The following is a 15,219-nucleotide window of genomic DNA, read 5'->3' as shown; positions in this document are numbered from 1 at the left end:
GGCTAAAAGAGCCATGCCTCAGGGTGGACGCATTGTGTGGTGTGCATGCGTGAGTGCACAGCAAGTGAGTCCAAAACCATTTTCCTTGTGAGACCCAGGCCCCGCAAGAAGCCAGAACACGACTCCCCACGGGCTCCATGAAACTAGTACTGCGGCCCCACTTTTGAATGGAATCTAATAGCTAGCTTTCTAACTCGAAGAAACAACACTGTAGAGAAACCGTGCTTTAGCTACCGTCGACCTCTCTGTGGGCGAAGCAGTTTAGGGTGTACTGTGGCTGAGAGCCTGGGGACGGTTTCAATATCGTAATATCGGGGGAGAGACAGGCCGGTACAGAAGGCAGCTCTCAACCCACATCATGGTTATGGGGCTAGTACCGTTGCCCAGGGTGTGTGTGCAGGCTTAAACACAGCCACCTAACTCGAAGGAAAAACTCGGTTGAGAGCCTGTGCTGCAGGTAAAACAGCTGCTCCTGAGGGTGGCAGCATTTTGTTGTGTGCGTGCGTGAGAGCACTGCAAGGGAGTCCAGACCCATTTTCCGTGTGGGACTCAGGCCCCGGCAGAAGACAGAACACGACTCCCCACTTGTTTCATGAAGCTAGCACTGCGGCCCCACTTTTGCATGGAAGTCTAATAGCAAGCGTTCTTTAGTATTATTATTATTAAATGTTTTTATTGTTATGTTAATCCCCATACATTACATCATTAGTTTTAGGTATAGCGTTCCATGATTCCTTGTTTGTGCATAACACCCAGTGCTCCATGCAGATCGTGCCCTGCTCAATACCCATCACCAGGCTAACCCATCCTCCCACCCCCCTCCCCTCTAGAACCCTCAGTTTGTTTTTCAGAGTCCATCGTCTCTCATGGTTCTTCTCCCCCTCCGATTTTCCCCGCTTCATTCTTCCCCTCCTGCTACATTCTTCTTCTTCTTTTGTTCTTTCTTAACATATATTGCATTATTTGTTTCAGAGGTACAGATCTGAGATTCAACAGTCTTGCACAATTCACAGCGCTTACCAGAACACATACCCTCCCCGGTGTCCAACACCCAGTGACCCCATCCCTCCCACCCCAGCCCCCACTCCAGCAACCCTCAGGTTGTTTCCTGAGATTAAGAATTCCTCATATCAGTGAGGTCATATGATGCATGTCTTTCTCTGTTTGACTTATTTCGCTCAGCATGATACCCTCCAGTTCCATCCACGTCGTTGCAGATGGCAAGATCTCATTCCTTTTGATGGCTGCATAATATTCCATTGTATATATATATACCCCGTCTTCTTTATCCATTCATCTGTTGGTGGACATCTTGGCTCTTTCCACAGTTTGGCTATTGTGGACATTAATAGCAAGCGTTCTAACTCGGAGAAACAACACTGAAGAGAAACCGTGCTTTAGCTACCGACGACCTCTGTGTGGGAGGAAGCAGTTTAGGGTGCACGGTGGGTGAGAGCCTGGGGACGGGTTCCGTTTCCTAAAATCGAGGGAGAGACAGGCCGGAGAGAAGGCAGCTCTCAACTCACACCATGGTTATGGGGCTAGTACCGTTGCCCCGGGTGTGTGTGCAGGCTTCACGAAAACAGCCTAACTCGAAGGAAAAACTCGCTGGAGAATCCATGCTTCAGCTAAAAGAGCCGCTCTTGGAGGTGGAAGCATTATGTTGTGTGCGTGCATGAGAGCCCTGCAAGGGAGTCCAAAGCTTTTTGTGAGTGAGCCTCAGGCCCCAGCAGAAGGCAGAACACGACTCCCCATGTGTTTCTTCACGCTAGCACGGCAGCCCCACTTTTGCATGGAAGTCTAACAGCTAGTGTTCTCACTCGAAGAAACAACACTGTAGAGAAACCCTGCTTTAGCTACCGTCGACCTCTAGATGGAGGAAGTATTACACGGACTACCGTGGCTGAGAGCCTGGGGAACGGGTTCCATACGTGAAACCAAGGGAGAAATAGGTCCGGGCAGAAGGCACCTCTGGACTCAGCTCTTGCTACCTGAAGCTAACACTACTGCTCCATGTGTGCTTGGAATGCTATGTGCTCCACACTGACTGGGAAGAAACAAGCCTGTAAAGAATCCCAGCTGCAGCTCATTCGCCTACCAGGCTACTAACACCAAGAATCAATGCTGTGGCGTTACTGCGCTTGAGCTAACATTGCCGTTCCTGAAGCCGCAGGAGTTGGATAGTGCTCGTGTATGAGAGACCGGGGAAAGGGTCCCAGACGTGAAATGGAGTGAGAAACAGGCCGGTGCGGAAGGCAGCTCTCAACTCACCTCTTGTTTATGAGCCTAGTACCCTTGCCCCGGGTGTGCCTGCAGGCCATAAGCCAACCACCTCACTCAAAGGAACAACTCTATAGGGAATTCCTGCTTCGGCTAAAAGAGCCATGCCTCAGGGTGGACGCATTGTGTGGTGTGCATGCGTGAGTGCACAGCAAGTGAGTCCAAAACCATTTTCCTTGTGAGACCCAGGCCCCGCAAGAAGCCAGAACACGACTCCCCACTGGCTCCATGAAACTAGTACTGCGGCCCCACTTTTGAATGGAAGTCTAATAGCTAGCTTTCTAACTCGAAGAAACAACACTGTAGAGAAACCGTGCTTTAGCTACCGTCGACCTCTCTGTGGGCGAAGCAGTTTAGGGTGTACTGTGGCTGAGAGCCTGGGGACGGTTTCAATATCGTAATATTGGGGGAGAGACAGGCCGGTACAGAAGGCAGCTCTCAACCCACATCATGGTTATGGGGCTAGTACCGTTGCCCAGGGTGTGTGTGCAGGCTTAAACACAGCCACCTAACTCGAAGGAAAAACTCGGTTGAGAGCCTGTGCTGCAGGTAAAACAGCTGCTCCTGAGGGTGGCAGCATTTTGTTGTGTGCGTGCGTGAGAGCACTGCAAGGGAGTCCAGACCCATTTTCCGTGTGGGACTCAGGCCCCGGCAGAAGACAGAACACGACTCCCCACTTGTTTCATGAAGCTAGCACTGCGGCCCCACTTTTGCATGGAAGTCTAATAGCAAGCGTTCTTTATTATTATTATTATGAAATGTTTTTATTGTTATGTTAATCCCCATACATTACATCATTAGTTTTAGATATAGTGTTCCATGATTCCTTGTTTGTGCATAACACCCAGTGCTCCATGCAGATCGTGCCCTGCTCAATACCCATCACCAGGCTAACCCATCCTCCCACCCCCCTCCCCTCTAGAACCCTCAGTTTGTTTTTCAGAGTCCATCGTCTCTCATGGTTCTTCTCCCCCTCCGATTTTCCCCCCTTCATTCTTCCCCTCCTGCTACATTCTTCTTCTTCTTTTGTTCTTTCTTAACATATATTGCATTATTTGTTTCAGAGGTACAGATCTGAGATTCAACAATCTTGCACAATTCACAGCGCTTACCAGAACACATACCCTCCCCGGTGTCCAACACCCAGTGACCCCATCCCTCCCACCCCAGCCCCCACTCCAGCAACCCTCAGTTTGTTTCCTGAGATTAAGAATTCCTCATATCAGTGAGGTCATATGATGCATGTCTTTCTCTGTTTGACTTATTTCGCTCAGCATGATACCCTCCAGTTCCATCCACGTCGTTGCAGATGGCAAGATCTCATTCCTTTTGATGGCTGCAAAATATTCCATTGTATATATATATATACCCCCTCTTCTTTATCCATTCATCTGTTGGTGGACATCTTGGCTCTTTCCACAGTTTGGCTATTGTGGACATTAATAGCAAGCGTTCTAACTCGGAGAAACAACACTGAAGAGAAACCGTGCTTTAGCTACCGACGACCTCTGTGTGGGAGGAAGCAGTTTAGGGTGTACGGTGGGTGAGAGCCTGGGGACGGGTTCCGTTTCCTAAAATCGAGGGAGGGACAGGCCGGAGAGAAGGCAGCTCTCAACTCACACCATGGTTATGGGGCTAGTACCGTTGCCCCGGGTGTGTGTGCAGGCTTCACGAAAACCGCCTAACTCGAAGGAAAAACTCGCTGGAGAATCCATGCTTCAGCTAAAAGAGCCGCTCTTGAAGGTGGAAGCATTATGTTGTGTGCGTGCATGAGAGCCCTGCAAGGGAGTCCAAAGCTTTTTGTGAGTGAGCCTCAGGCCCCAGCAGAAGGCACAACACGACTCCCCATGTGTTTCCTCACGCTAGCACGGCAGCCCCACTTTTGCATGGAAGTCTAACAGCTAGTGTTCTCACTCGAAGAAACAACACTGTAGAGAAACCCTGCTTTAGCTACCGTCGACCTCTAGATGGAGGAAGTATTACACGGACTACCGTGGCTGAGAGCCTGGGGAACGGGTTCCATACGTGAAACCAAGGGAGAAATAGGTCCGGGCAGAAGGCACCTCTGGACTCAGCTCTTGCTACCTGAAGCTAAAACTACTGCTCCATGTGTGTTTGGAATGCTATGTGCTCGACACTGACTGGGAAGAAACAAGCCTGTAAAGAATCCCAGCTGCAGCTCATTCGCCTACCAGGCTACTAACACCAAGAATCAATGCTGTGGCGTTACTGCGCTTGAGCTAACATTGCCGTTCCTGAAGCCGCAGGAGTTGGATAGTGCTCGTGTATGAGAGACCGGGGAAAGGGTCCCAGACGTGAAATGGAGTGAGAAACAGGCCGGTGCGGAAGGCAGCTCTCAACTCACCTCTTGTTTATGAGCCTAGTACCCTTGCCCCGGGTGTGCCTGCAGGCCATAAGCCAACCACCTCACTCAAAGGAACAACTCTGTAGGGAATTCCTGCTTCGGCTAAAAGAGCCATGCCTCAGGGTGGACGCATTGTGTGGTGTGCATGCGTGAGTGCACAGCAAGTGAGTCCAAAACCATTTTCCTTGTGAGACCCAGGCCCCGCAAGAAGCCAGAACACGACTCCCCACGGGCTCCATGAAACTAGTACTGCGGCCCCACTTTTGAATGGAAGTCTAATAGCTAGCTTTCTAACTCGAAGAAACAACACTGTAGAGAAACCGTGCTTTAGCTACCGTCGACCTCTCTGTGGGCGAAGCAGTTTAGGGTGTACTGTGGCTGAGAGCCTGGGGACGGTTTCAATATCGTAGTATCGGGGGAGAGACAGGCCGGTACAGAAGGCAGCTCTCAACCCACATCATGGTTATGGGGCTAGTACCGTTGCCCAGGGTGTGTGTGCAGGGTTAAACACAGCCACCTAACTCGAAGGAAAAACTCGGTTGAGAGCCTGTGCTGCAGGTAAAACAGCTGCTCCTGAGGGTGGCAGCATTTTGTTGTGTGCGTGCGTGAGAGCACTGCAAGGGAGTCCAGACCCATTTTCCGTGTGGGACTCAGGCCCCGGCAGAAGACAGAACACGACTCCCCACTTTTTTCATGAAGCTAGCACTGCGGCCCCACTTTTGCATGGAAGTCTAATAGCAAGCGTTCTTTTTTATTATTATTATGAAACGTTTTTATTGTTATGTTAATCCCCATACATTACATCATTAGTTTTAGGTATAGCGTTCCATGATTCCTTGTTTGTGCATAACACCCAGTGCTCCATGCAGATCGTGCCCTGCTCAATACCCATCACCAGGCTAACCCATCCTCCCCCCCCCTCCCCTCTAGAACCCTCAGTTTGTTTTTCAGAGTCCATCGTCTCTCATGGTTCTTCTCCCCCTCCGATTTTCCCCCCTTCATTCTTCCCCTCCTGCTACATTCTTCTTCTTCTTTTGTTCTTTCTTAACATATATTGCATTATTTGTTTCAGAGGTACAGATCTGAGATTCAACAGTCTTGCACAATTCACAGCGCTTACCAGAACACATACCCTCCCCGGTGTCCAACACCCAGTGACCCCATCCCTCCCACCCCAGCCCCCACTCCAGCAACCCTCAGTTTGTTTCCTGAGATTAAGAATTCCTCATATCAGTGAGGTCATATGATACATGTCTTTCTCTGTTTGACTTATTTCGCTCAGCATGATACCCTCCAGTTCCATCCACGTCGTTGCAGATGGCAAGATCTCATTCCTTTTGATGGCTGCAAAATATTCCATTGTATATATATATACCCCCTCTTCTTTATCCATTCATCTGTTAGTGGACATCTTGGCTCTTTCCACAGTTTGGCTATTGTGGACATTAATAGCAAGCGTTCTAACTAGGAGAAACAACACTGAAGAGAAACCGTGCTTTAGCTACCGACGACCTCTGTGTGGGAGGAAGCAGTTTAGGGTGCACGGTGGGTGAGAGCCTGGGGACGGGTTCTGTTTCCTAAAATCGAGGGAGAGACAGGCCGGAGAGAAGGCAGCTCTCAACTCACACCATGGTTATGGGGCTGGTACCGTTGCCCCGGGTGTGTGTGCAGGCTTCACGAAAACCGCCTAACTCGAAGGAAAAACTCGCTGGAGAATCCATGCTTCAGCTAAAAGAGCCGCTCTTGAAGGTGGAAGCATTATGTTGTGTGCGTGCATGAGAGCCCTGCAAGGGAGTCCAAAGCTTTTTGTGAGTGAGCCTCAGGCCCCAGCAGAAGGCAGAACACGACTCCCCATGTGTTTCTTCACGCTAGCACGGCAGCCCCACTTTTGCATGGAAGTCTAACAGCTAGTGTTCTCACTCGAAGAAACAACACTGTAGAGAAACCCTGCTTTAGCTACCGTCGACCTCTAGATGGAGGAAGTATTACACGGACTACCGTGGCTGAGAGCCTGGGGAACGGGTTCCATACGTGAAACCAAGGGAGAAATAGGTCCGGGCAGAAGGCACCTCTGGACTCAGCTCTTGCTACCTGAAGCTAACACTACTGCTCCATGTGTGCTTGGAATGCTATGTGCTCCACACTGACTGGGAAGAAACAAGCCTGTAAAGAATCCCAGCTGCAGCTCATTCGCCTACCAGGCTACTAACACCAAGAATCAATGCTGTGGCGTTACTGCGCTTGAGCTAACATTGCCGTTCCTGAAGCCGCAGGAGTTGTATAGTGCTCGTGTATGAGAGACCGGGGAAAGGGTCCCAGACGTGAAATGGAGTGAGAAACAGGCCGGTGCGGAAGGCAGCTCTCAACTCACCTCTTGTTTATGAGGCTAGTACCCTTGCCCCGGGTGTGCCTGCAGGCCATAAGCCAACCACCTAACTCAAAGGAACAACTCTGTAGGGAATTCCTGCTTCGGCTAAAAGAGCCATGCCTCAGGGTGGACGCATTGTGTGGTGTGCATGCGTGAGTGCACAGCAAGTGAGTCCAAAACCATTTTCCTTGTGAGACCCAGGCCCCGCAAGAAGCCAGAACACGACTCCCCACTGGCTCCATGAAACTAGTACTGCGGCCCCACTTTTGAATGGAAGTCTAATAGCTAGCTTTCTAACTCGAAGAAACAACACTGTAGAGAAACCGTGCTTTAGCTACCGTCGACCTCTCTGTGGGCGAAGCAGTTTAGGGTGTACTGTGGCTGAGAGCCTGGGGACGGTTTCAATATCGTAGTATCGGGGGAGAGACAGGCCGGTACAGAAGGCAGCTCTCAACCCACATCATGGTTATGGGGCTAGGACCGTTGCCCAGGGTGTGTGTGCAGGCTTAAACACAGCCACCTAACTCGAAGGAAAAACTCGGTTGAGAGCCTGTGCTGCAGGTAAAACAGCTGCTCCTGAGGGTGGCAGCATTTTGTTGTGTGCGTGCGTGAGAGCAATGCAAGGGAGTCCAAAGCTTTTTGCGAGTGAGACTGAGGCCCCAGCGAAAGGCAGGTCACGACTCCGCATGTGTTTGACCAAGCTAGCACGGCAGCCCCACATTTGCATGGAAGTCTAATAGCTACCATTCTAACTCGAAGAAACTACACAGTAGAGAAACCGTGCTTTAGCTACCATCGTCCTCTCTGTGGGCGAAGCAGTTTAGGGTGTACTGTGGCTGAGAGCCTGGGGACATTTTCCATTTTGTAAAATCGGGGGAGAGACAGGCCGGTACAGAAGGCAGCTCTCAACTCACATCATGGTTATGGGGCTAGTACCGTTGCCCTGGGTGTGTGTGCAGGCTTAAAGACAGCTACCTAACTCGAAGGAAAAACACGGTAGAGGATCCGTGCTTCAGCTAAAACAGCCGCTCCTGAGGGTGGAAGCATTTGGTTGTGTGCATGCGTGAGAGCACTGCAAGGGAGTCCAAAGTTTCTGCGAGTGAGACTCAGGCCCCAGCAAAAGGCAGAACACGACTCCTCGTGTGTTTCATTTAGCTAGCACTGCGGCCTTACTTTTGCATGGAAGTCTATTCGCTAGCGTTCTCCCTGGAAGAAACAACACGGTAGAGAAACCGTGCTTTAGCTACCATCCACCTCTCTGAGGGAGGAAGCACTTTCCAGGCTACCGTGGGTGAGACCCTGAGGAATGGGTTCCTTACGTGAAACCGAGGGAGAAGGAGTCCGGGCCAGAAGGTTCCTCTCGACTCAGCTCTTGTTACCTGAAGCGAACACTTCGGCTCCATGTGTGCATAGGAATGCTAAGGGCTCCACACTGATTTGGCAGAAAGAAGCCGGTCAAGAACCCCAGCTTCAGCTCATTCGCCTCTCCACAGGGTGGCAGCATTTTCAAGTCCGCTTGAGTGCAAACCTGGGGAAGGGGTCCCAGCAGAATTCGGAGGGAGAAATCAGGATGGGCAGAAGGCACCTATCGACTCGACTCTTGTTTCGGGAAACTAGATCGGCTCTCCCGTGTGTGCGTGGAGTCCTCAGTGCCATCCACGCAACGCAAAGGAACAAAACTGTAGAGAACCCGTGCCTCAGCAAAGATCGCCCTTCCTGAGCGTGCACTTCATCTATTGTGTGTTTTTGTGAAAGCATGAGAAATGGAACGTAAACGTAACTCGGAGTGAGAAGCAGGCCTGGAAGGAAGGCTGCTGTCGACTCACCTCTTGTTTGAGGAGATTAGCACTGCTGTACCCTGTGTGCCTGGATGCCTAGTTACCAGGCTCCTAACACCAAGAATCAATCCTATAGAGTGACTGCGCTTGAGTTAACATTGCTGTTCCTGAAGCAGGAGGAATTTGACACTGCTCGTGTACGAGAGACCGGGCAAAGGGTCCCAGACGTGAAATGGAGTGAGAAACAGGCCGGTGCGGAAGGCAGCTCTCAACTCACCTCTTGTTTATGAGGCTAGTACCCTTGCCCCGGGTGTGCCTGCAGGCCATAAGCCAACCACCTAACTCAAAGGAACAACTCTGTAGGGAATTCCTGCTTCGGCTAAAAGAGCCATGCCTCAGGGTGGACGCATTGTGTGGTGTGCATGCGTGAGTGCACAGCAAGTGAGTCCAAAACCATTTTCCTTGTGAGACCCAGGCCCCGCAAGAAGCCAGAACACGACACCCCACAGGCTCCATGAAACTAGTACTGCGGCCCCACTTTTGAATGGAAGTCTAATAGCTAGCTTTCTAACTCGAAGAAACAACACTGTAGAGAAACCGTGCTTTAGCTACCGTCGACCTCTCTGTGGGCGAAGCAGTTTAGGGTGTACTGTGGCTGAGAGCCTGGGGACGGTTTCAATATCGTAATATCGGGGGAGAGACAGGCCGGTACAGAAGGCAGCTCTCAACCCACATCATGGTTATGGGGCTAGTACCGTTGCCCAGGGTGTGTGTGCAGGCTTAAACACAGCCACCTAAGTCGAAGAAAAACTCGGGTGAGAGCCTGTGGTGCAGGTAAAACAGCTGCTCCTGAGGGTGGCAGCATTTTGTTGTGTGCGTGCGTGAGAGCACTGCAAGGGAGTCCAGACCCATTTTCCGTGTGGGACTCAGGCCCCGGCAGAAGACAGAACACGACTCCCCACTTGTTTCATGAAGCTAGCACTGCGGCCCCACTTTTGCATGGAAGTCTAATAGCAAGCGTTCTTTTTTATTATTATTATGAAATGTTTTATTGTTATGTTAATCCCCATACATTACATCATTAGTTTTAGATATAGTGTTCCATGATTCCTTGTTTGTGCATAACACCCAGTGCTCCATGCAGATCGTGCCCTGCTCAATACCCATCACCAGGCTAACCCATCCTCCCACCCCCCTCCCCTCTAGAACCCTCAGTTTGTTTTTCAGAGTCCATCGTCTCTCATGGTGCTTCTCCCCCTCCGATTTTCCCCCCTTCATTCTTCCCCTCCTGCTACATTCTTCTTCTTCTTTTTTTCTTTCTTAACATATATTGCATTATTTGTTTCAGAGGTACAGATCTGAGATTCAACAGTCTTGCACAATTCACAGCGCTTACCAGAACACATACCCTCCCCGGTGTCCAACACCCAGTGACCCCATCCCTCCCACCCCAGCCCCCACTCCAGCAACCCTCAGTTTGTTTCCTGAGATTAAGAATTCCTCATATCAGTGAGGTCATATGATACATGTCTTTCTCTGTTTGACTTATTTCGCTCAGCATGATACCCTCCAGTTCCATCCACGTCGTTGCAGATGGCAAGATCTCATTCCTTTTGATGGCTGCATAATATTCCATTATATATATATATATATACACCCTCTTCTTTATCCATTCATCTGTTGGTGGACATCTTGGCTCTTTCCACAGTTTGGCTATTGTGGACATTAATAGCAAGCGTTCTAACTCGGAGAAACAACACTGAAGAGAAACCGTGCTTTAGCTACCGACGACCTCTGTGTGGGAGGAAGCAGTTTAGGGTGTACGGTGGGTGAGAGCCTGGGGACGGGTTCCGTTTCCTAAAATCGAGGGAGAGACAGGCCGGAGAGAAGGCAGCTCTCAACTCACACCATGGTTATGGGGCTGGTACCGTTGCCCCGGGTGTGTGTGCAGGCTTCACGAAAACCGCCTAACTCGAAGGAAAAACTCGCTGGAGAATCCATGCTTCAGCTAAAAGAGCCGCTCTTGAAGGTGGAAGCATTATGTTGTGTGCGTGCATGAGAGCCCTGCAAGGGAGTCCAAAGCTTTTTGTGAGTGAGCCTCAGGCCCCAGCAGAAGGCAGAACACGACTCCCCATGTGTTTCATCACGCTAGCACGGCAGCCCCACTTTTGCATGGAAGTCTAACAGCTAGTGTTCTCACTCGAAGAAACAACACTGTAGAGAAACCCTGCTTTAGCTACCGTCGACCTCTAGATGGAGGAAGTATTACACGGACTACCGTGGCTGAGAGCCTGGGGAACGGGTTCCATACGTGAAACCAAGGGAGAAATAGGTCCGGGCAGAAGGCACCTCTGGACTCAGCTCTTGCTACCTGAAGCTAACACTACTGCTCCATGTGTGCTTGGAATGCTATGTGCTCCACACTGACTGGGAAGAAACAAGCCTGTAAAGAATCCCAGCTGCAGCTCATTCGCCTACCAGGCTACTAACACCAAGAATCAATGCTGTGGCGTTACTGCGCCTTAGCTAACATTGCCGTTCCTGAAGCCGCAGGAGTTGGATAGTGCTCGTGTATGAGAGACCGGGGAAAGGGTCCCAGACGTGAAATGGAGTGAGAAACAGGCCGGTGCGGAAGGCAGCTCTCAACTCACCTCTTGTTTATGAGGCTAGTACCCTTGCCCCGGGTGTGCCTGCAGGCCATAAGCCAACCACCTCACTCAAAGGAACAACTCTGTAGGGAATTCCTGCTTCGGCTGAAAGAGCCATGCCTCAGGGTGGACGCATTGTGTGGTGTGCATGCGTGAGTGCACAGCAAGTGAGTCCAAAACCATTTTCCTTGTGAGACCCAGGCCCCGCAAGAAGCCAGAACTCGACTCCCCACTGGCTCCATGAAACTAGTACTGCGGCCCCACTTTTGAATGGAAGTCTAATAGCTAGCTTTCTAACTCGAAGAAACAACACTGTAGAGAAACCGTGCTTTAGCTACCGTCGACCTCTCTGTGGGCGAAGCAGTTTAGGGTGTACTGTGGCTGAGAGCCTGGGGACGGTTTCAACATCGTAATATCGGGGGAGAGACAGGCCGGTACAGAAGGCAGCTCTCAACCCACATCATGGTTATGGGGCTAGTACCGTTGCCCAGGGTGTGTGTGCAGGCTTAAACACAGCCACCTAACTCGAAGGAAAAACTCGGTTGAGAGCCTGTGCTGCAGGTAAAACAGCTGCTCCTGAGGGTGGCAGCATTTTGTTGTGTGCGTGCGTGAGAGCACTGCAAGGGAGTCCAGACCCATTTTCCGTGTGGGACTCAGGCCCCGGCAGAAGACAGAACACGACTCCCCACTTGTTTCATGAAGCTAGCACTGCGGCCCCACTTTTGCATGGAAGTCTAATAGCAAGCGTTCTTTTTTATTATTATTATGAAACGTTTTTATTGTTATGTTAATCCCCATACATTACATCATTAGTTTTAGATATAGTGTTCCATGATTCCTTGTTTGTGCATAACACCCAGTGCTCCATGCAGATCGTGCCCTGCTCAATACCCATCACCAGGCTAACCCATCCTCCCACCCCCCTCCCCTCTGGAACCCTCAGTTTGTTTTTCAGAGTCCATCGTCTCTCATGGTTCTTCTCCCCCTCCGATTTTCCCCCCTTCATTCTTCCCCTTCTGCTACATTCTTCTTCTTCTTTTGTTCTTTCTTAACATATATTGCATTATTTGTTTCAGAGGTACAGATCTGAGATTCAACAGTCTTGCACAATTCACAGCGCTTACCAGAACACATACCCTCCCCGGTGTCCAACACCCAGTGACCCCATCCCTCCCACCCCAGCCCCCACTCCAGGAACCCTCAGTTTGTTTCCTGAGATTAAGAATTCCTCATATCAGTGAGGTCATATGATGCAAGTCTTTCTCTGTTTGACTTATTTCGCTCAGCATGATACCCTCCAGTTCCATCCACGTCGTTGCAGATGGCAAGATCTCATTCCTTTTGATGGCTGCATAATATTCCATTGTATATATATATACCCCCTCTTCTTTATCCATTCATCCGTTGGTGGACATCTTGGCTCTTTCCACAGTTTGGCTATTGTGGACATTAATAGCAAGCGTTCTAACTCGGAGAAACAACACTGAAGAGAAACCGTGCTTTAGCTACCGACGACCTCTGTGTGGGAGGAAGCAGTTTAGGGTGTACGGTGGGTGAGAGCCTGGGGACGGGTTCCGTTTCCTAAAATCGAGGGAGAGACAGGCCGGAGAGAAGGCAGCTCTCAACTCACACCATGGTTATGGGGCTGGTACCGTTGCCCCGGGTGTGTGTGCAGGCTTCACGAAAACCGCCTAACTCGAAGGAAAAACTCGCTGGAGAATCCATGCTTCAGCTAAAAGAGCCGCTCTTGAAGGTGGAAGCATTATGTTGTGTGCGTGCATGAGAGCCCTGCAAGGGAGTCCAAAGCTTTTTGTGAGTGAGCCTCAGGCCCCAGCAGAAGGCAGAACACGACTCCCCATGTGTTTCCTCACGCTAGCACGGCAGCCCCACTTTTGCATGGAAGTCTAACAGCTAGTGTTCTCACTCGAAGAAACAACACTGTAGAGAAACCCTGCTTTAGCTACCGTCGACCTCTAGATGGAGGAAGTATTACACGGACTACCGTGGCTGAGAGCCTGGGGAAAGGGTTCCATACGTGAAACCAAGGGAGAAATAGGTCCGGGCAGAAGGCACCTCTGGACTCAGCTCTTGCTACCTGAAGCTAACACTACTGCTCCATGTGTGCTTGGAATGCTATGTGCTCCACACTGACTGGGAAGAAACAAGCCTGTAAAGAATCCCAGCTGCAGCTCATTCGCCTACCAGGCTACTAACACCAAGAATCAATGCTGTGGCGTTACTGCGCTTGAGCTAACATTGCCGTTCCTGAAGCCGCAGGAGTTGGATAGTGCTCGTGTATGAGAGACCGGGGAAAGGGTCCCAGACGTGAAATGGAGTGTGAAACAGGCCGGTGCGGAAGGCAGCTCTCAACTCACCTCTTGTTTATGAGCCTAGTACCCTTGCCCCGGGTGTGCCTGCAGGCCATAAGCCAACCACCTAACTCAAAGGAACAACTCTGTAGGGAATTCCTGCTTCGCCTAAAAGAGCCATGCCTCAGGGTGGACGCATTGTGTGGTGTGCATGCGTGAGTGCACAGCAAGTGAGTCCAAAACCATTTTCCTTGTGAGACCCAGGCCCCGCAAGAAGCCAGAACACGACTCCCCACGGGCTCCATGAAACTAGTACTGCGGCCCCACTTTTGAATGGAAGTCTAATAGCTAGCTTTCTAACTCGAAGAAACAACACTGTAGAGAAACCGTGCTTTAGCTACCGTCGACCTCTCTGTGGGCGTAGCAGTTTAGGGTGTACTGTGGCTGAGAGCCTGGGGACGGTTTCAATATCGTAATATCGGGGGAGAGACAGGCCGGTACAGAAGGCAGCTCTCAACCCACATCATGGTTATGGGGCTAGTACCGTTGCCCAGGGTGTGTGTGCAGGCTTAAACACAGCCACCTAACTCGAAGGAAAAACTCGGTTGAGAGCCTGTGCTGCAGGTAAAACAGCTGCTCCTGAGGGTGGCAGGATTTTGTTGTGTGCGTGCGTGAGAGCACTGCAAGGGAGTCCAGACCCATTTTCCGTGTGGGACTCCGGCCCCGGCAGAAGACAGAACACGACTCCCCACTTGTTTCATGAAGCTAGCACTGCGGCCCCACTTTTGCATGGAAGTCTAATAGCAAGCGATCTTTTTTATTATTATTATGAAATGTTTTTATTGTTATGTTAATCCCCATACATTACATCATTAGTTTTAGGTATAGTGTTCCATGATTCCTTGTTTGTGCATAACACCCAGTGCTCCATGCAGATCGTGCCCTGCTCAATACCCATCACCAGGCTAACCCATCCTCCCACCCCCCTCCCCTCTAGAACCCTCAGTTTGTTTTTCAGAGTCCATCGTCTCTCATGGTTCTTCTCCCCCTCCGATTTTCCCCCCTTCATTCTTCGCCTCCTGCTACATTCTTCTTCTTCTTTTGTTCTTTCTTAACATATATTGCATTATTTGTTTCAGAGGTACAGATCTGAGATTCAACAGTCTTGCACAATTCACAGCGCTTACCAGAACACATACCCTCCCCGGTGTCCAACACCCAGTGACCCCATCCCTCCCACCCCAGCCCCCACTCCAGCAACCCTCAGTTTGTTTCCTGAGATTAAGAATTCCTCATATCAGTGAGGTCATATGATGCAAGTCTTTCTCTGTTTGACTTATTTCGCTCAGCATGATACCCTCCAGTTCCATCCACGTCGTTGCAGATGGCAAGATCTCATTCCTTTTGATGGCTGCAAAATATTCCATTGTATATATATATACCCCCTCTTCTTTATCCATTCATCTGTTGG

Source organism: Halichoerus grypus, chromosome 11, assembly GCF_964656455.1.
Source record: "Halichoerus grypus chromosome 11, mHalGry1.hap1.1, whole genome shotgun sequence".
Taxonomy (NCBI): Eukaryota; Metazoa; Chordata; class Mammalia; order Carnivora; family Phocidae; genus Halichoerus; species Halichoerus grypus.
The sequence above is the reverse complement of the archived record's forward strand: the minus strand, read 5'-3'. Positions refer to the sequence as shown.